Source organism: Heterodontus francisci, chromosome 37 (assembly GCF_036365525.1).
Source record: "Heterodontus francisci isolate sHetFra1 chromosome 37, sHetFra1.hap1, whole genome shotgun sequence".
Taxonomy (NCBI): Eukaryota; Metazoa; Chordata; class Chondrichthyes; order Heterodontiformes; family Heterodontidae; genus Heterodontus; species Heterodontus francisci.
This window is the reverse complement of record NC_090407.1, coordinates 770,135-790,848: the sequence shown is the minus strand read 5'-3', so window position 1 is coordinate 790,848 and position 20,714 is coordinate 770,135. Positions and strand designations below refer to the sequence as shown.

At 44.2% G+C, this 20,714-nt stretch overlaps 1 protein-coding gene across 1 annotated transcript in view; it reads right to left on the bottom strand.

Annotated features, from left to right (window-relative positions):
* The window catches only part of vwa5b1 (von Willebrand factor A domain containing 5B1), a 318,959-nt gene that overhangs the window by 13,661 nt on the left and 284,584 nt on the right, over positions 1–20,714 (bottom strand). The gene's annotated exons all lie outside the window — the stretch shown is intronic.

Sequence of the window (20,714 nt, the reverse complement as noted above, 5' to 3'; positions counted from 1 at the left end):
TCTTCATCAGAACTGGCATTTCTAGCCTCTGCCAGTTCTGATGAAGGGTCACGCACCTGAAACGTTAACTTTGCTTCTCTCCCCACAGATGCTGCCAGATCTGCTGAGTATTTGCAGCATTTCTTGTTTTTATTTGCTCTAATACCCTCTTAGGTTGATATTGCTGTATCAATGGTGCTTTTGAGAGCAGTTTAGTTTTGTGAACATAAGGCCACTCTGAACCTGAGAGTATTAACACAAACTGAGTATAGCTCATGATAGGTAACAGTGTTAACCATTCTGGAGAAAATGGTTAAAATTGTTAGCCAGTTTCTCCTATCTGGTTTGCACCCACAACCCTTGCACTACCAACTGAGAATATAATTATCTTTGCAATTGGATTTGCAAGGCATTTATTCCAACTTCAGATTTGTTTTTCTGTGTTCATTTGATTAAGTTTTATTACTGTTTACTTCATTCTCTGTTAAATGTAAAATGTGAGGGTTCTGACTGTCACTAAGGAGAGATGCTGAGAGTTTTCCTGAGCTGTAATAACTATATCTTGGGGTACAGCATTTAAACTTTCTGGATAATAACAGGTATTAGCCCTGCTCCTGCATGATGCAGAATTGGTTACAGATACAAAGCACTGTCAGTGCTACAGAAAGCCTGTGTTCCACCAGAGGGACAACCCAAAAACATCAAGGTGATATCTGCAATCTATCTGAGAGCTGATGTGGCTATTTTCAAGTGATTTTTTTGGCAGTCTACCAATGGTGACTACTTTACTGAGATAACACTCATTTTTTGCACTGGTGTGGAAATGACAATAATTTGCTGATAACTAATGTCCTTTATCATAAAGCAATAATGCATTTTATACAGCTGGAGTCAGAACAGTGGTAATTTTTTAAGTGGCTGTTCCAAATTCCGCAAAAATGTGTGATTCACTGCCTCATAATATATTTCACATAGTGTAATGGGTTAAATGACCCACCTACATATACATACTCTAATTCATAATAACATAATTCCTAACGCCTTATTACAAGATACACATGTAAGACATTTGGACATTAATAGATCTGTTTGTTTTCAAACACCTAAGCAGCTAAGAATGGCTGAATATTCTTCTCAACTTCCCCAAGCTGTCCAATGTTTATCTAAGGAACAATTCTGAACCAAATAGAACAGAACAGCAATGATCACAATTCAACACCTTACAAAGGAAGATAGTCTATTGATAAAACCTCTTCACCAATGCACAAGTGTTGAGCCACAGTGAAGAAACAGAACAGAAATGCAGAGTTCAGTGATGTAAAGATAAATTTAATAATATGGATGTTGGCCAGGAATATAGAAATACCAGTTTCTGATGCTAACCACAATTCCACTGCCCCCCACCCCACCCATCAACCACTACACACACCCTCCCCCCACCACCCACCTCAAGATTTGAAAGCCTGGGAGGAGGGTTAGGTGATGTCCATCACTTATAGAATGTAAGAACAACAAGAACAAGTTGCATCTATTTAACATAGCAAAACATACCAAGCAGCTTTACAGGAGCATTATCAGATGAAATTTGGCGCCGAGATACTAGGACAAGTGACCAAAAACTTGGTCATAGAGGTAGGTTTTAAAAAGCATCTTAAAGGAGTAGAGAGACGGAAAGATTTAGAGAGGGAGTTCCACAGTTTAGGGCCTCGGTAGCTGAAGGCACAATAGTGGAGCGATGTAAATTAGGGATCCATAAGAGGCCAGAATTGGAGGAGTGCAGATATCTCAGGGGGTTGTAAGGCTGGAGGAGATTACAGTAATAAGGAAGGGTGAGGCCATGGAGGAAATTGCAAACAAGGATGAGAGTTTTAAGACTAAGGCATTGTCGCACTGGGAGTCATTGTAAGTTATCAGCCAAGGGGCGATGGGTAAATGGGACTGGGCGCAAGTTAGGATACGGGCAGCAGAGTTTTGGATGAGCTCAAGTTTATAAAGACTAGAACATGAGAGGCTGTCCAGGAGAGTATTATACCTTGAGGAAAATCTAGCAAATAAACTGATCGGTTCAAGCTGATGGGTTTTATTGAAAGGAATACCTTCTGTCACTTTGTTGCTTCTAGCAACACAAAAATACAAGTTAAACATTCTATACAGGCAAAATTCTATTCTGTCTACTCTGGGAATAATTTCTATTGGGTGGAAGCTCAGCCCCATGAGATCTGACAATGTGAGCTTAACTGTAATGGAAATGAATAACAGTAAATTAATATACAAGAAGTCATGACATGGTGCCATTTAGTAGGCACGTTGATTGCTTTTATTGTTGTCACTAACACAGATGCTAACTTGTCCGGCTTTAATGACTTGCATAAGAATTAATTAGAGGATGCATCATTAGAATAATGGAGTTTTAGATTGTGCCTCATTGTCCATTCAAATCACTAGCCAATCTGAACTACAATGACAAAACAGCCCCACAAATTGGATTTCTCCCTAGCTGCCAAAGGAAGAACAATGAGAAAAGAGCAACCAATCCTCATTCAGGCTGTAATTTATTTTGTCACATCTCTTAATTCCCTATTGACTGCCGCTCATGTACTCATTTCACTCCACATCTAGACTCATGGGTTAAAATATGCAGTTTGTCCATTGGTAATGCTCTCACCTCAAGGGTGTGTACACCTCATTTACTTGGAGCAAAATTCCTGAAACAGATTTTTTGGGTATTTTTTAAGCCTACATGTGGTCATTGGTGGTTCAATATACCATCAAATATCAGCAAAACCATCAAATTTATCAGTTCTCAAAACTTTGATACTAAAAATTAATCTAAGCTTCTGTCATACAGGCCCCCACCTGCCAAGAATGAGGCACATTAATATTGCTACATGGACATTAAACTTCAAATTGTTGCTGGGAAGAAAAGGGCCTATTACAAGGAATTGCCAGGCCCCTAGCCAGAAAAACAATTTTCACATACTAGCAGACAGTGTTGGAACAAAGGAACCAGTACCTTCTCCCAATACACAGAAAATGTGGTCAGACCAGTTTAGTCACATGACTAACTGGCTGTTGCAGGAATTTGAACTTGCCACAGAGTTTTGAACTCAAAGCTCCTGGCTCCTGGATTGAGAACATCTCTCTCCTGTCTACTCTCATCTCATTCTCACCAGCTTTGGAATCCATTGAAGACACAGGATCTCCAAGAGAAAAAAGTCTCCTACAGTGAACAAGGTTTAAGAAGAATACTGGGCCCCAATGAAAAGCAAGAATTACCTACAAGCAAGAACTACTTAGAAGAGGAATCTACAGTGAGCTCGAAACACAGTAACAAGAAACTCTTCTGATATTGCCTCAAATCGCTCCACTTTATTTTTCTACTGTCTCTATTTGCATGTGCTTATCGCTTATGCATGTGAGCATGGGGCGCGGCATGTTTCCATAGGCATTAATTGAATTAGCGTTTAAGTTTTAATAAATTTCACTTTTCTTCTTTAAACCTAAGAAAACCTGTTTGTGCTCATTTCTTTGCCTTATAATTGGAAAGCAGTGAACAAGGATTCATCAAGGGGGAGCTCAAAACAAGGTCTGTTTATAATTAAACCTGTCACAGTAAGACCAGGTGAAGGCTGAAAGGGACCCCTAGACACCTTTCTCACCTGCTCATAACACTTCTGACACTTCTCTAACTAAATATCCTGGCAAATCTGGAAAAATAGTCTTTCCCCAGGCTCCAGTCATGCCCCTCCCCTCCCCCATTTGCCACCCTCCCTTTCCCCTCCCCCATTCCCATTCCCCCCTGTTTCCCCCATTCCCCTCCCCCGTTCCCACTCCCCATGCATTCCCCGAATCTCCCCAATCCCCCTCCCCTGTTCCACCCACTTCCCCCTTCATCCCGTTTCTCCCCCATTTCCCTCCTTTCCTCTGTTCATCCCCTCCCCACCCATTCCCCTGTTTCCCCCCCTCCTCCCACTGTTCCCCCATTCACCCAAATCCCCCATTCCCTCTGTTCCGCCCATTCATCCCTTCCCCCTCCCCCCCATTCTCCCCTCCTCCCTGTTCCCCCTTCCCCGCATTGCCCCCATTCCCCCATTCTCCGCTCCTGCCCCCCGTTCCCCCCTCCTCCCCTTCCCCCTTCTCCTGTTCCCCCTCCCCTTCCCCTTCTCCTCCCCTACCCCCCTGTTACCTGCCCCTCCTCCTGCCCTCACTGGAGCTCCATTCCCTAGCTTTCTACTTTGGGTTAACGAATACTCTCCTGGGCAATGATGTGAGCTGCCCAGCAGAAACATAGGTATCCTTTTCCAATGTTATTTGAACACTTTCATTTACTAGTTACAAAACTTTGGAGATGGCTAAAAAAAAAAGGCTTTTTGACTAAGCAGAGCGATTGGAGAGGGAGAAGCAATGTGATTGACTCTTAAATGCCCTCTGAAATGGCGTAGCAAGCCACTCAGTTCAAGGGCAATTAGGGATGGGCAATAAATGCTGGCCTGGCCAGCGACGCTTACATCTCATAAACGAATGTAATGTGATGAAACCTCCAGGAATATGTCCTGACTCGGCAACTCTAACCCTGTTCACCCTCCCAATCTCTCCCTTCACCCCACATCCCCAAAAGTTTCTTCACTCGTAAGTTCTGATGCCAGTCACCTACTCCCTCCCAAGCAAGGGCTGGGACTTGCTGGAGGCAGGAAGTGTTGCCACTGAACCAGAGGTTTCTCAGTTGCAGAAAGTCACTGAGTTTCCTTTTATTCATTCACAGGATATGGGTGTCGTTGGCAAGGCCAGCATTTATTACTCATCCCAATTGTCCTTGAGAAGGTGGTGGTGAGCTGCCTTCTTGAATACATCCGAGTGGTTTGTTGGGCCATTTCAGAGCCAATCATATTGTGTGGATCTGGAGTCACATAATAGGTAAGGACAGTAGTGAACCAGATAGGTTTTTACAACAATCCAGTAGTTTCATTGTCACCATTACTGAGACTAGTTTTTGATTCCAGATTTATTTAATTAACTGAATTTAAATTCTTCAGTTGCCATGGTGGGATCTGAACTCATGTCTCTTAACAATTAGTCCAGGCCTCAGGATTACTAATCCAATAACATAACCACTCTGTTACCATACCCCTCAGTTGGTGGTGAGGGGCTGGGATTGTCAATGTGGTGAATTTCCCCTGGGTTGCTAGTAGCAGTGCCGAAAAGATTCATGGACTATTCCAGCAAACACCTGGACAACTCTACTTCCAAATAGCACTGCTGCTCAACACAAATCAGCATGAATGTTGCTAGTGAGATCTGGGGCAGGTACCCCAACAATATTTTTACATTTTATATTAAAATGGTGCAATCTAGTCAATTTTAACTTGTTTTATGTTTTACAGATAATGCATCTTTAATGTGGATTTTTCTGTCAATTTATATACGAGTGGTCACAAGAATACCTTAAATCAGACATTCAAGGTTATAAGGACAGTGCGCATTTGTACCATGAGAGTTCATCACTTTTTCAACAACTGAGCAACATTATGAATTCAATCAATTTTTCTAATAATTTTTAATAAAATGCCATCAAAATTTTACAGAGGAATTTAGAATGTCATTATTCATTTGTCACAATTACACATAAAATCTCAATTCCAATGCCTTGGAATGTTTTATTATGTTAAAAGGAGCTATATAAATATAAGTTGTTGTTGTTTTATAACTGAGTCACTGGTTCACTTCATGCCAATTCTAGTTGAGAAGCATCTACTGGCCTTCTGAAAGGGGCAGTTAAGTACCCTGGATGATTGTAACTTCCTACCCATCCAGTGTATATTGGATAGGGAGGGCTAAATAAATAATTTAATAATAATTTAAAGCAAATGTAAACATTAGGAAATTAAATTCTCACCTCTTCCATAAACAACTCCCCATTCCACTGAAATTTCTCCAGCTGGATAGGCTTTTGTACTTGCCCGCGTGTTTTGCTGGGTGTTTGAATTGACAATTGGAGTCAGACAGTCCCCTAACAAATCCATCCCAGTTATAACACAACAACAACAAATTATATTTATATAGTTCCTTTAACATAACAAAATGTCCCAAGGCATTTCACAGGAGCATTATGAAACAAAATTTGACACTGAACTACATAAGGAGATATTAGGTCAGATGACCTAAAGCTTGGTTAAAGAGTTAGGTTTCAAGGAGCATCTTGAAGGAGGAAAGCGAGTTAGAGAGGCAGAGAGATGTGGGGAGGGAATTCCAGAGCTTGGGGCCTCGGCAACTGGAGGCGGAGCCACCAGTGATGGAGCGCAGACGCCAGAACTAAATGAGAGCAGAGATCTCGGAAGGTTGTGCAGCTGGAGGAGATAGGGAGGGGCTAGGTCATGGAAGGATTTGAAAACAAGGATGAGAATTTTAAAATCAAGATGTCGCTTGACCGGGAGCCATTGTAGGTCAGCGAACACAGAGGTGTTGGGTGAACGGGACTTGAGTGTGAATTGGGCAGCAGAGTTTTGGATGACCTCAAGTTATGGATGGTAAAATGTGGGAGGCCAGCCAGGAGTGCATTAGAATTGTCAAGTCTAGAGTCACAAAAGCATGGATGAGAGTTTCAGCAGCAGATGAGTTGAGACAGAGACAAAATTGGGCAATGTTACAATGTGGTCTCTCGCTATCCAAGCGGGAGGGAAACCAACCGACGCTGAGGGTTTCCAACTGGGTATTAAAATCAGCCCTGAAATCCAACCCAACCATAACTCAAAGCCTAACATGAGGAAATTATTCCCTTGACGGGAAACAACCACTGTCCATGTTTACATGAGCGAGATCAACCGATTACTTACCCTACATAACCGCGAAAGATATCCCGAAGGTGTATGCAGTGTGAGTGTGAGTGGCAGCCCTGACTAACACACAGAAATATCGAGGTGCACTGTTGCTCTCAGCACTTGTGTTAGCTGGTTTATCCCTTAGTGCCAGGATCAGTGATCCAATGGTCCGATCATCTAGTCAGTCACCTCATTGCTGTTTGTTGGGCCTGGATCTTGCTGTGCACACAGAATGCTTGCCCCAGTTACCGGCAGCAAGCTTCAAGAATGGTGCAGTGCATACGTGATAATTAGCGTGGCAACTCATTTAAAAATGTCCCCGGCAACGGCATCCAGCACCAGCGCGCAGGTCTCAGCACCAGTTTTAAAGGGCTACAGGCCCTTCCGACTCATTAAAATGTATAAAGTCACAGAATGTTGAAAAATGAAGTTAGACATTTATTCACATTTTCAATCCCCTCTCCCACACCCCCCAATGTCAAATCAATTCATTAATTGCCCTCTTCACCCCCCCAAAAAAAACTTTTATTCCGAACCTGACCTTTCCCCCCCGAACTTTATTAACTTTAACCCTCAACCCTTTCCCACCATGTCTTCCACAATTGGAAGAGATTTCCCTGATCCCACCCCACAGCCCTGAAAATTTCACTCCTCCCCCCTCCTCAACAGTGTTCCGCCTTGGATCTCCGAACAGAGATCCGAAGGCATGGGAGGTCTGGCAACTGGTCAGACTATCGGAGCGGGACGGCCGTCGCTACAAGGTAAGTCATTATTCATTAATTACCATTTATTTTAATATTTAAATTAAGTCTCCATAGCTGTGCGGCGTTGGGGGGGGGGGGGGGTGGTGTGTGCGCACGAGGCCTTGCTGCCGCTAGTAAAATGGAGCAGGGCCTTCCCAACGTTGAGGCCCATTGTGGGCCTCTCCTGGAGGTATTTTCCAAGCTCCCCCCTCGCCACGACCCCTGATGTCAGGGACTGGTAAAATCCAGCCCAGTGACTACAAAAAGTAACTCATTGGTATGAAGCATATTGTGATATTTTGATAGCTGTTTTAGCTGTCTAGTCCTGTTCTTATAACTTTATCTGAACTCCACTGTTTTAGCTGCCATAAAAATGTAAATTATTTCCTTCTTTCTTTCCAATTTTCCTTATTTCTTTCTTTCCTTCCTCTTGTATTTGCAAACATAGATTATTTATCAATTGAATTCTGCTTTATCGCAACAGAAAGCTCCTAGTTCCCTCTCTATTGTCCAGGTGAATATGTTACATCCTTCACTTCCTTTCCAATGGACTTGAGTTCGGCAGGTTCCTGTAAAGAAATAACTTAACCTTCTAAAAGATACTGTGAAACTTAAACAAAAATGTTCTTCAGGAATGATGGAGGGGAGGAGGGTCTCCTGTTTTTGAAAAGAAGATTGATAGTAGGTGCTGCATGATTCTGGATATTCCTGATCAGATCATTGATCAATAATATACAGATATCATAGGAACATAGGAAGATAGGAACAGGAGTAGGCCATTCAGCTCCTTGAGCCTGTCCCGCCATTCAATGAGATCATGGCTGATCCGCGGCCTAAATCCATATACCTGCCTTTGGCCCATATCCCTTAATATCTTTGCTTAACAAAAATCTATCTATCTCAGATTTAAAATTAACAACTGTTCTAGCTTCAACTGCTGTTTGTGGGAGAGAGTTCCAAACCTCTACCACCCTTTGCCTGAAGAAGTGCTTCCTAACATCTCTCCTGAACGGTCTGCTCCTAATTTTTAGACTATGCCCCCAAGTTTTAGAATCTCCAACCAGTGGAAATAGTTTATCTTTATCTAGCCTGTCTTTTCCTGTTAATATCTTGAAGACTTCAATCAGATCACCACTTAACTTTCTAAATTCTAGAGAAAACAGGCCTAATTTGTGTAATCTCTCCTCGTAACTTAACCCCTGTAGTCCAGGTATCATTCTTGTAAACCTATGTTGCACTCCCTCCAAGGCCAATATATCCTTCCTAAGGTGTGGTGCCCAGAACTGCTCACAGTACTCCAAGTGGGGTCTAACCAGGGTTTTGTACAGCTGCAGCATAACCTCTGTGTCTTTATACTCCAATCCTCTAGATATAAAGGCTAGCATTCCATTAGCCTTTTTGATTATTTTCTGCACTTGCTCGTGGCATTTTAAAGATCTATGCACCTGAACCCCCAAGTCTCTTTGGACATCCACTGTACTTAACCTCTTCCCATTTGGAAAGTGCCCTGCTCTATCCTTTTTGGGTCCAAAATGGATAACCTCACACTTGCCTGCATTGAAATCCATCTGCCACAGTTTTGCCCACTCACCTATTCTGTCAATATCTTTTTGCAATTTTATGCTACCATCTAGACTGTCTACAATGCCACCTAACTTTGTATCATCAGCAAATTTGGATATATGACTTACTATGCCATCATCCAAGACTTGCAGGTTGATAGGTAAATTGGCCATTATAAAATTGTCCCTAGTGTGGGTAGGTGGTAGGGAATATGGGATTAATGTAGGATTAGTAAAAATGGGTGGTTGATGGTCAGCACAGACTCGGTGGGCCAAAGGCCCTGTTTCAGTGCTGAATCTCTAAAATAAAAATAATTCTATCATATTATGGTCGCTCATCCCCAAGGGGTCTCGCACAACTAGATTGTCAATTATTCCTCTCTCATTATACAATACCCAGTCTAGGATGGCTTGTTCTCTAGTAGGTTCCTCAATGTATTGGTCCAGAAAACCATCCCGTATATACTCCATGAAATCCTTCTCTATGGTATTGTGACTAATTTGATTTGCCCAATCTATATGCAGATTAATTACAGATGTTCCTTTATCGCATGCGTCTCTAATTTCCTGTTTAATGCCATTCTCAACATCACTACAGTCTGGGGGTCTATATACAACCCCCACTAACGTTTTTTGTCCCTTAGTGTTTCTCAGCTCTTCCCATACAGGTTCCACATCGTCAGAGCTAATATCTTTCCTCACTATTGTGTTAATTTCCTCTTTAACCAGCAATGCAACTCCACCACCTTTTACTTTTTCTCTGTCTTTCCTAAATACTGAATACCCCTGAATGTTCATTTTTAATCTTAAGGTGAGGGGCAGGAAGTTTAGAGGGGAGCTGAGGAAACATTTTTTCACCCAGAGGTTGATTGAAATCTGGAACACACTGCCTGGAGAGGTGGCAGAGGCAGGAACCTTCACAACATTTAAGTGGTATTTAGATGAGCACTTGAAACGCCATAGCATGCAAGGCTACGGGCCAAGTGCTGGAAAATGGGATTAGGTTGCATTGGTGCTTGATGGTTGGCACAGGCGCGTTGGGCCGAAGGGCCTGTTTCTGTGCTGTAAAACTCTATGACCCGACATGAATCCATGCTGGCTGTCCCTGATTAACTGAAATAAAAACAGAAATTGCTGGAAATACTCAGCAGGTCTGGCAGCATCTGTGGAGAGAGAAGCAGAGTTAACGGTTCAGGTCTGATTGCCTTGTTATCAGTTTATGAGAAAGTACTGCATAAAGGGCATTAAGGAATGTGCAGAAAGGACAGGGAATCAGGATGTGAAAACTGAGCTGTTCACGATCAACAAAATAACAGAGCAGGCTCAGTGAGATGATTAGTCTAGTCCTGTTCTTATAACTTCATCTGCACTCCACTGTGGTTTAAAATGAACTAGAACACAGTCGTTCCTAGTACATTGTTGTACTGCCCTAAAGTGCTAGTCTGACATGATAAAGCAGCATTCTTTATGAACCTTTTTATATTATTGCTGTTGAAAACTAGCAGGCGAATAATTCCATTTTAGCAAACTTATTACTATTAAACAAAAGCAAGTGCTGATCAGTAACACCCCAAGTAAAAACAATCAAACTGATTTTAATTGTGCAGGTACAGGCCATTTAACAACGCTGGTATTAAACAGGGCTTGCTGCTTTCATTCATCTAATAGCTGGTTTTAATCAATCTTGTACATAATACAAGGGGAGATAATTGTTGAAATTTTGCACTTAAATGCTCTTAAAATGTCCTACTTTACACTAGGACACTGCACCAAAATCACTGAGTAATTTGGAGTGGAGAACCATGATGGATTTGTCAGCATAAACAAACAGATGCATATTCTGCACTGTCCAGCGCTGCAAAACCAACTGCAAGGTGACAGAGAATGAGAGGAGCTGCTTCCTGTACCTGCAACAAACTCTGATCCATCGGCATCAGTACCAGCCATCCCCTTTACAGTAGTTGCTGTGATTGCTTTCAGAGTTGGTGATTCCTGTGACAATGCTGAGCTAAATGATGATGCAGAGCTGCTCTCGTCCTCTTCCAAGTACGCAACTTCTGGAAGGCATTGCTTCACCACACTCCCTGACCTGTCCCAGCACAGAACAGTGGATGTCTATAGGATCCTGGATTCCTTCTAACTGCAGCGGCACCTTTAAATGTTACAATTACCGGGAAGGGCTTGAAGCCTTTTAAAAATGACACTGGCACCTGCGCGGTGGTGCCAGGTGCCGATGCCGGTGACAGTGCGGCCACCCCCTCTGCATAATTGGGGGCGGGCCTTCCGTCCCCTCCATTTAAATGAGCTCCCACACGAAATATTGCAGGGGCTCAGCAATGGCGCATCCATGGCTGAAGACCACCGACACCAGAGCGTGTCGCCGCGATTTACGGCCGCAATAAATTTCAGCCCTACAATGCAGACCCTGGCCTCCTCCAACCTAACCAGATTATTCCACTGTATATGCAAAGAAGCAGGCAGGGTGCTACACAAACGTTCATGTAAAATCAGACCCAGTATTTGTACTGGAAATCAACTCAGGATAGCCTATAACAAGCCTGGGGCTGAATTTAATCAGGCCTCTGGCGTCAGGGGTTGTGGTGGGGGCGGGGCGGGAGGCTCGGAAAACTTTTCCAGCAGAGGTCCACCATGACCTCCGACGCCGAGAAGGCCTTGCCGCATTTTAGGGGCGGAGGCGAGGCTTTGTGCGGACCCCTGCCGCCGAGCAGTGGGGCCTTCATTTAAATATTAAAATTAATGAAAAACATGCAAATCAACTTATCTTGTCCCGGCAGCTGTCCCACAATGATATTACAGCCGCTGGCTGGGAGCCCCACGCTTTCAGAAGTCTGTTCGCTGTGCTGAGGCGTGACACTGGTGGCGAGGGGGGAGCAGTGAGACTTTCAGTTCAGGAGGGGTGTCGGAGTGGGGAAAACCACTCCAATTGGTTGTGGGGACGGTGGGAAGGTGTTGAGGGTCAAATGTTCTGAAGGAGGGGGGTTAAAGGTTGTTACTTGAAAAATTGTAGGGTATATGTAATTATATTTATTGTGAACTCATTGGGGGGGTAGGAGAGGGGATGCAAAGTTTGAATAAAATTTTATTTCAAATCTAAGTACGGCGGGACCTTCAAACATTTAAATTTACATGAAGGGCTTGAAGCCCTTTAAAAATGGTGCCATGCCTGCACGGTGGCGCCGGACGCCATTGCTGGGGACTGCGCGGCCACCCCCTCTACGTGGCCGCTCCGCCCCCTCCATTTAAATGAGCCCCCGTGTGAAATATCGCAGGGGCACAGCGACGGTGCATCTGCGCGAGCAGACTGTCATGATGAGAACATGCCGCTGCAATTTGCGGTGCACTCATAAATTTCCGGCCTAAGTCTCCATCCTGTGTGATTAAGGATATGGGGTCAGAAGCTCAACTGAGAGTCAAAAAGGCAATGAGAATACAAACAGTCTGTTTCAACCTGACACAGTCGGCGGGTTGGCAACGGGATCAGTGATAAGGGTACGAAGCTTGTGGTGCGGGCTGAAAACAATGGTTTCAGTCTTCCTAATGTTTAACTGGAGGAAATTGCAGCTCATCCCATTAGACAGGTGTTCTGACAGTACAGAGGCAAAGGAGGGGTGAAAAGTAGTGAGGAAGGTAGAGTTGGCTGTCAGCAAGATGCATGTGGAAGCTGACCTCTGTGCCACCAGGTGATGTTGTCAAGGCACAGCATGTAAGTGAGGAAGTGGAGGGGGAAAACATAGGTGCAACTTACTTTCACATCCTTAATAACATTGCTCTGTGTTAATACAATAAAAACAATCTTTAAGCATACATATTTTGTGTATATGCTTAAATGATTGTTATTCTTTATATTCATATATATCCTGTGCTGTGTTACAGTAATATTCAGACTTTATCTTTGTGCTATTGTCGGTGAATTGTGAATTACTGAGCATTTTCCCAATTATTTTGAAACTATTGAAAACACAGCCAAGACTCAGCAATAACAGACTGCTAATCTGCAGCTCAGCTATTTGTCTGTGTTTGGGGTAATTTCTTTAGGAAATCCATTATCGAACAATGATCTCCATATTGGCTGGTCTCTGAAATTGCATTCTGTTATTCTCCATCAGACTGTATTCTATTGGCTCCACTTACAATCTAATCCTTCCCCTGAGATGGTACTTTCCGGTTCCAACAGATGTCCTCTCAATTCTTGGATTTGTGTCAGATAGCCACATGCAACCATGTTTGTACATTTGTAAAACATACTATATTAACTTGATTAACTCTTTTTCTTTGGGTGGGAGATTGTTTACTTTGGCTTTACCATGAGGTTAGTTATCCGTGGTGCTCATTAAATGTTTTAATTGCCTTTTGCTATTATATCCAGCATTGTAATGCTATACTACACAATTCTGTAAGTATGTTTAGGTCGCAGAAGGCAAAAAGCCAACATTACTCATAAATAGCTTTCTTTTTCATATGCCATGTAAAATTCCCACTCTATCCACTCGTAGTTCTTGATGTTGTTGTTTAATATTTTGACAGTTCGCAATAGATCAGGAATGGAATAGGATGGATTGGTGACAATGCCCTGACAAAATGGCTTAACCACTGCAAGATTACATTATGTAAAGACTTTTCAAACTCCCAATAGGGTAACTATGAAAAGTTTAATGCTATTGGTATGTGCAGAAAATTAATTCCAAAGACTGAGGTAATCAGTAAACTACCTACCTTTTATAATCATCAACAAATGTAAAGTGCTGTCTTTTTGTGTGTATGCCACTCACTCAGTTTTAGGTAATTAAGATGATATCCAAATTCTCTTATATTGTATTTCTTCAAATGGTTGAAAAAGGTAAAGTTGTGAAAGTGATGGCCATTTGCTGCAATGCTGGCCCAGAGCTCACAGTCAATGCAGCACATTCTTCTGGAAGCTCAGATTAACTGTATGCAGTTTATTTTTTGCAATCTGATATTGATCCAATAAGGAGTGTCTATTAGGCTTGAAGTTAACATACTGCTGCACTGATTTACTGGTTGGATGTTGTACAAAAGCAGAATCAGAGCTCCACTGAAATGAAGCAGAGGATTGTTATACAATTAGCCTGTGTGTTTGTGTGAACAGGCAATCTCATTGTACACTACACCTTGCCCTGTTTGTTGGAGAACAAATCATGTCTAACTGCAGTCACATGAGACCACACAATCCCACCAGGTATGACTGGATTTCCAAACTGCTAAAATCAAATATACCCAGTCATGCTTTCCTACATTTGCACATACCAGAACCATCCACACCCACCATCAAACACCCTCCACCCAAACCCACACCCACCCTCACTGCCCGCCACCCAAACCCACACCCACCCTCACTGCCCCCCACTCAAACCCACACCCACCCTCACTGCCCGCCACCCAAACCCACACCCACCCTCACTGCCCCCCACTCAAACCCACACCCACCCTCACTGCCCCCACCCAAACCCACACCCACCCTCACTGCCCCCCACCCAAACCCACACCCACCCTCACTGCCCCCCACCCAAACCCACACCCACCCTCAAACAGCCCCCCACCCAAACCCACACCCACCCTCAAACACTCCCCCACCCAAACCCACACCCACCCTCAAACACCCCCCACACCCAAACCCACCCTCAAACACTCCCCCACCTAAACCCACACCCACCCTCAAACACCCCCACCCAAACCCACACCCACCCTCACTGACCCCCACCCAAACCCACACCCACCCTCAAACACCCCCCCCCACCCAAACCCACCCTCAAACACCCCCTCACCCAAACCCACACCCACCCTCAAACACCCCCACCCAAACCCACACCCACCCTCACTGACCCCCACCCAAACCCACACCACCCTCACTGCCCCCCACCCAATCCCGTACCCACCCTCAAACACCCCCCCCACCCAAACCCACACCCACCCTCAAACAGCCCCCCACCCAAATCCACACCCATCCGCAAACACCCCCCCACCCAAACCCACACCCACCTACCTTCCTACTGCACTGAAGACCTATAAGTGAGGTTGCTACAGTCCTAGTGAATTTTTGACATGCAGAGGATCATCCAGCAGGGGATTAGATTAAAATTATTCATTGCAGCAGCTTTTTCGGGAGCAGAGTGTGAGCGAGTGAGCAGCTGGGAAGGTCGGTTTGAAAGTAAATTTAATTTCCTTTTGTTTTTCGGCGGAGGCCAGGGGGCTGCTGGGTAAGTAAAACACTATATATTTGGGCGGTTTAAAATAACTTTCCTTTCATTGCAGCAGCTTTTTCGGGAGCAGAGTGTGAGCGAGTGAGCAGCTGGGAAGGTCGGTTTGAAAGTAAATTTAATTTCCTTTTGTTTTTCGGCGGAGGCCAGGGGGCTGCTGGGTAAGTAAAACAATATATATTTGGGCGGTTTAAAATAACTTTCCTTTCATTGCAGCAGCTTTTTCGGGAGCAGAGTGTGAGCGAGTGAGCAGCTGGGAAGGTCGGGTTGAAAGTAAATTTAATTTCCTTTTGTTTTTCGGCGGAGGCCAGGGGGCTGCTGGGTAAGTAAAACACTATATATTTGGGCGGTTTCTGAACCCGAGACACCACACTTGTCGTGTCTCCCACCCGCCCTCCTCCTCTAACCAAAAAAAAAAGGACTCGGTGGGGTGTTTATAAGGTAAGGCTTTTTCGATTTCTCTGGTTTTATTGTGATTGGTAAAAACTTTTCGTTCCTTTTTCATTTAACTAAGTTAAGTTTAAGATTAAAAATGGCAGGAGATCTCAGACCCGTGTCATGCTCCTCTTGCTCAATGTGGGAGCTCAGGGACATGGCTGATGTCCCTGACTCCTTCACGTGCAGGAAGTGTGTCCAACTGCAGCTCTTGTTAGACCGCATGACGGCTCTCGAGCTGCGGATGGACTCACTTTGGAGCATGCGCGATGCTGAGGAGGTCGTGGATAGCACATTTAGTGAATTGGTCACACCGCAGATTAGGATTGCTGAGGGAGAAAGGGAATGGGTGACCCAAAGGCAGAGAAAGAGCAGGAAGGCAGCGCAGGAGTCCCCTGCGGTCATCTCCCTCCAAAACAAGTATACCGTTTTGGATACTGTTGAGGGAGATGGCTCACCAGGGGAAGGCAGCAGTAGCCAGGTCCATGGCACCGTGGCTGGCTCTGCTGTTCAGAAGGGCGGGAAAAAGAGTGGAAGGGCTATAGTCGTAGGGGATTCGATTGTAAGGGGAGTAGATAGGCGGTTCTGTGGTCGAAAACGAGGCTCCCGAATGGTATGTTGCCTCCCAGGTGCACGGGTCAGGGATGTCTCAGATCGGCTGCAGAACATTCTAAAGGGGGAGGGTGAACAGCCAGTTGTCATTGTGCACATAGGCACTAATGATATAGGTAAAAAACGGGATGAGGTCCTACAAGCAGAGTTTAGGGAGTTAGGAGCCAAGTTAAAAAGTAGGACCTCAAAGGTAGTAATCTCAGGATTACTACCAGTGCCACGTGATAGTCAGAGTAAAAATGAAAGAATAGTCAGGATGAATGCGTGGCTTGAGAGATGGTGCAGGAAGGAGGGGTTCAGATTTTTGGGACATTGGGACCGGTTCTGGGGGAGGTGGGACTATTACAAATTGGACGGTCTACACCTGGGCCGGACTGGAACCAATGTCCTTGGAGGTGCTTTTGCTAACGCTGTTGGGGAGGGTTTAAACTAATGTGGCAGGGGGATGGGAACCAATTGAGGTCAGTTGACAGTAAGGAGGTAGTAACAAAAGCCTGTAAGGAACTAGATAATGAAGTCAGTGTGACTAAGGGGAAGAGCAGGCAGGGAGCAGATGATGAATATAAAGGGACTGGTGGTCTGAGGTGCATTTGTTTTAATGCAAGAAGTGTAGTAGGTAAGGCAGATGAACTTAGAGCTTGGATTAGTACCTGGGAGTATGATGTTATTGCTATTACTGAGACTTGGTTGAGGGAAGGGCATGATTGGCAACTAAATATCCCAGGATATCGATGCTTCAGGCGGGATAGAGAGGGAGGTAAAAGGGGTGGAGGAGTTGCATTACTGGTGAAAGAGGATATCACAGCTGTGCTGAAGGAGGGCACTATGGAGGACTCGAGCAGTGAGGCAATATGGACAGAACTCAGAAATAGGAAGGGTGCGGTAACAATGTTGGGGCTGCACTACAGGCCTCCCAACAGCGAGCGTGAGATAGAGGTACAAATATGTAAACAGATTATGGAAAGATGTAGGAGCAACAGGGTGGTGGTGATAGGAGATTTTAATTTTCCCAACATTGACTGGGATTCGCTTAGTGTTAGAGGTCCAGATGGAGCAGAATTTGTAAGGAGCATCCAGGAGGGTTTTCTGGAGCAGTATGTAAATAGTCCAACTCGGGAAGGGGCCATACTGGACCTGGTGTTGGGGAATGAGCCCGGCCAGGTTGTTGAAGTTTCAGTAGGGGACTACTTTGGGAATAGTGATCACAATTCCGTAAGCTTTAAAATACTCATGGACAAAGACGAGAGTGGTCCTAAAGGAAGAGTGCTAAATTGGGGGAAGGCCAACTATACCAAAATTCGGCAGGAGCTGGGAAATGTAGATTGGGAGCAGCTGTTTGAAGGTAAATCCACATGTGATATGTGGGAGGCTTTTAAAGAGAGGTTGATTAGCGTGCAGGAGAGACATGTTCCTGTGAAAATGAGGGATAGAAATGGCAAGATTAGGGAACCATGGATGACAGGTGAAATTGTGAGACTAGCTAAGAGGAAAAAGGAAGCATACATAAGGTCTAGGCGGCTGATGAAAGACGAAGCTTTGAAAGAATATCGGGAATGTAGGACCAATCTGAAACGAGGAATTAAGAGGGCTAAAAGGGGTCATGAAATATCTTTAGCAAACAGGGTTAAGGAAAATCCCAAAGCCTTTTATTCATATATAAGGAGAAAGAGGGTAACTCGAGAAAGGATTGGCCCACTGAAGGACAAAGGAGGAATGTTATGCTTGGACTCAGAGAAAATGGGTGAGATTCTAAACGAGTACTTTGCATCGGTATTCACCGAGGAGAGGGACATGACGGATGTTGAGGTTAGGAACAGATGTTTGATTACTCTAGGTCAAGTCGGCATAAGGAGGGAGGAAGTGTTGGGTATTCTAAAGGGCATTAAGGTGGACAAGTCCCCAGGTCCAGATGGGATCTATCCCAGGTTACTGAGGGAAGCAAGAGAGGAAATAGCTGGGGCCTTAACAGATATCTTTGCAGCATCCTTAAACACGGGTGAGGTCCCGGAGGACTGGAAAATTGCTAATGTTGTCCCCTTGTTTAAGAAGGGTAGCAGGGATAATCCAGGTAATTATAGACCAGTGAGCCTGACGTCAGTGGTAGGGAAGCTGCTGGAGAAGATACTGAGGGATAGGATCTATTCCCATTTGGAAGGAAATGGGCTCATCAGTGATAGGCAACATGGTTTTGTGCAGGGAAGGTCATGTCTTACCAACTTAATAGAATTCTTTGAGGAAGTGACAAAGTTGATTGATGAGGGAAGGGCTGTCGATGTCATATACATGGACTTCAGTAAGGCGTTTGATAAGGTTCCCCATGGCAGGCTGATGGAGAAAGTGAAGGCGCTTGGGGTCCAAGGTGTACTAGCTAGATGGATAAAGAACTGGCTGGGCAACAGGAGACAGAGAGTAGCAGTAGAAGGGAGTTTCTCAAAATGGAGACGTGTGACCAGTGGTGTTCCACAGGGATCCGTGCTGGGACCACTGTTGTTTGTGATATACATTAATGATTTGGAGGAAAGTATAGGTGGACTGATTAGCAAGTTTGCAGACGACACTAAGATTGGTGGAGTAGCAGATAGTGAAGGGGACTGTCAGAGAATACAGCAGAATATAGATAGATTGGAGAGTTGGGCAGAGAAATGGCAGATGGAGTTCAATCAGGGCAAATGCGAGGTGATGCATTTTGGAAGATCCAATTCAAGAGTGAACTATACAGTAAATGGAAAAGTCCTGGGGAAAATTGATGTCCAGAGAGATTTGGGTGTTCAGGTCCACTGTTCCCTGAAGGTGGCAACGCAGGTAAATAGAGTGGTCAAGAAGGCATACGGCATGCTTTCCTTCATCGGACGGGGCATTGAGTACAAGAGTTGGCAGGTCATGTTACAGTTGTATAGGACTTTGATTCGGCCACATTTGGAATACTGCGTACAGTTCTGGTCGCCACATTATCAAAAGGATGTGGATGCTTTGGAGAGGGTGCAGAGGAGGTTCACCAGGATGTTGCCTGGTATGGAGGGCGCTAGCTATGAAGAGAGGTTGAGTAGATTAGGATTATTTTCATTAGAAAGACGGAGGTTGAGGGGGGACCTGATTGAGGTGTACAAAATCATGAGAGGTATAGACAGGGTGGATAGCAAGAGGCTTTTTCCCAGAGTGGGGGTTTCAATTACTAGAGGACACGAGTTCAAAGTGAAAGGGGAAAAGTTTAGGGGGGATATGCGTGGAAAGTTCTTTACGCAGAGGGTGGTGGGCACCTGGAACGCATTGCCAGCGGAGGTGGTAGATGCGGGCACGATGGAGTCTTTTAAGATGTATCTAGACAGATACATGAATGGGCAGGAAGAAAAGAGATACAGAACCTTAGAAAATAGGCGACATGTTTAGAGAGAGGATCTGGATCGGCGCAGGCTTGGAGGGCCGAAGGGCCTGTTCCTGTGCTGTAATTATCTTTGTTCTTTGTTTGTATTCCTGGAGTATTTTGGTATATTCTTGGCATTGCTAATTTGCATCCCTGAAAACTTTTGGCAAGCTTCCAACAAGTTAATTATCCAACTATTTGAGTTGTTGCAACAGTTTTAACATTAACTTCCCAAATGTTTGCGGACCTTACAGCAAGTGTAGACGGCAAAGCGCCAAACTGACTGTTCGCCAATGCCAGGATTGCCAAAAAAAAATCATGAAACAGTTGTCACACCCCATCTAGTGTCAGGGAAGCATTAGTACATGTTTTAAATTCCCTAATAACCAGGAATTTGGAATAAAATCAGGCACTGATACAAGATATTGCACAGCGACTGAATGCAAAGGGATAGAAGGACGGTCCGAATTAGAGATTCTAATTTTCTCTAAGAAATAGGAAACTGTCTGTGGTATAAAAATAGCATCAACTTTTTTTTTACTGCCAGAAAACTGGAACTTACAGTTTTTATTATGAGAGACGGGTAATGTTGGAGTTCAGAAAAAAAATCAGTTGCTAGTTGCTACGTCATTCTACCTACTATTTTACCCTTTATATATGTCTGATATATTTGTGTTGACAATTCCTAAACTACAACCTGATGGCACAGAATAACTTCATGCAAATAATTATTGAAGTTCTGAAATTAGGTTCTGTCACTGCTTATTTTTCCACTAATTCTAACTGATCCCAGTGTCAGGCGATTTATGCTATAAAACTCGACTAAACTCTCCAACTGATTATAAATAAAGCGCACTTTCTAAATTGGAACAAATATAAGGAAGTATTGTTCTGCAAAAATTCATCTCTGGATGAGACATTAAACTGAGGCCCGTCTGCCCTCTAAGATGGAGGGCACTATTCATAGAGTC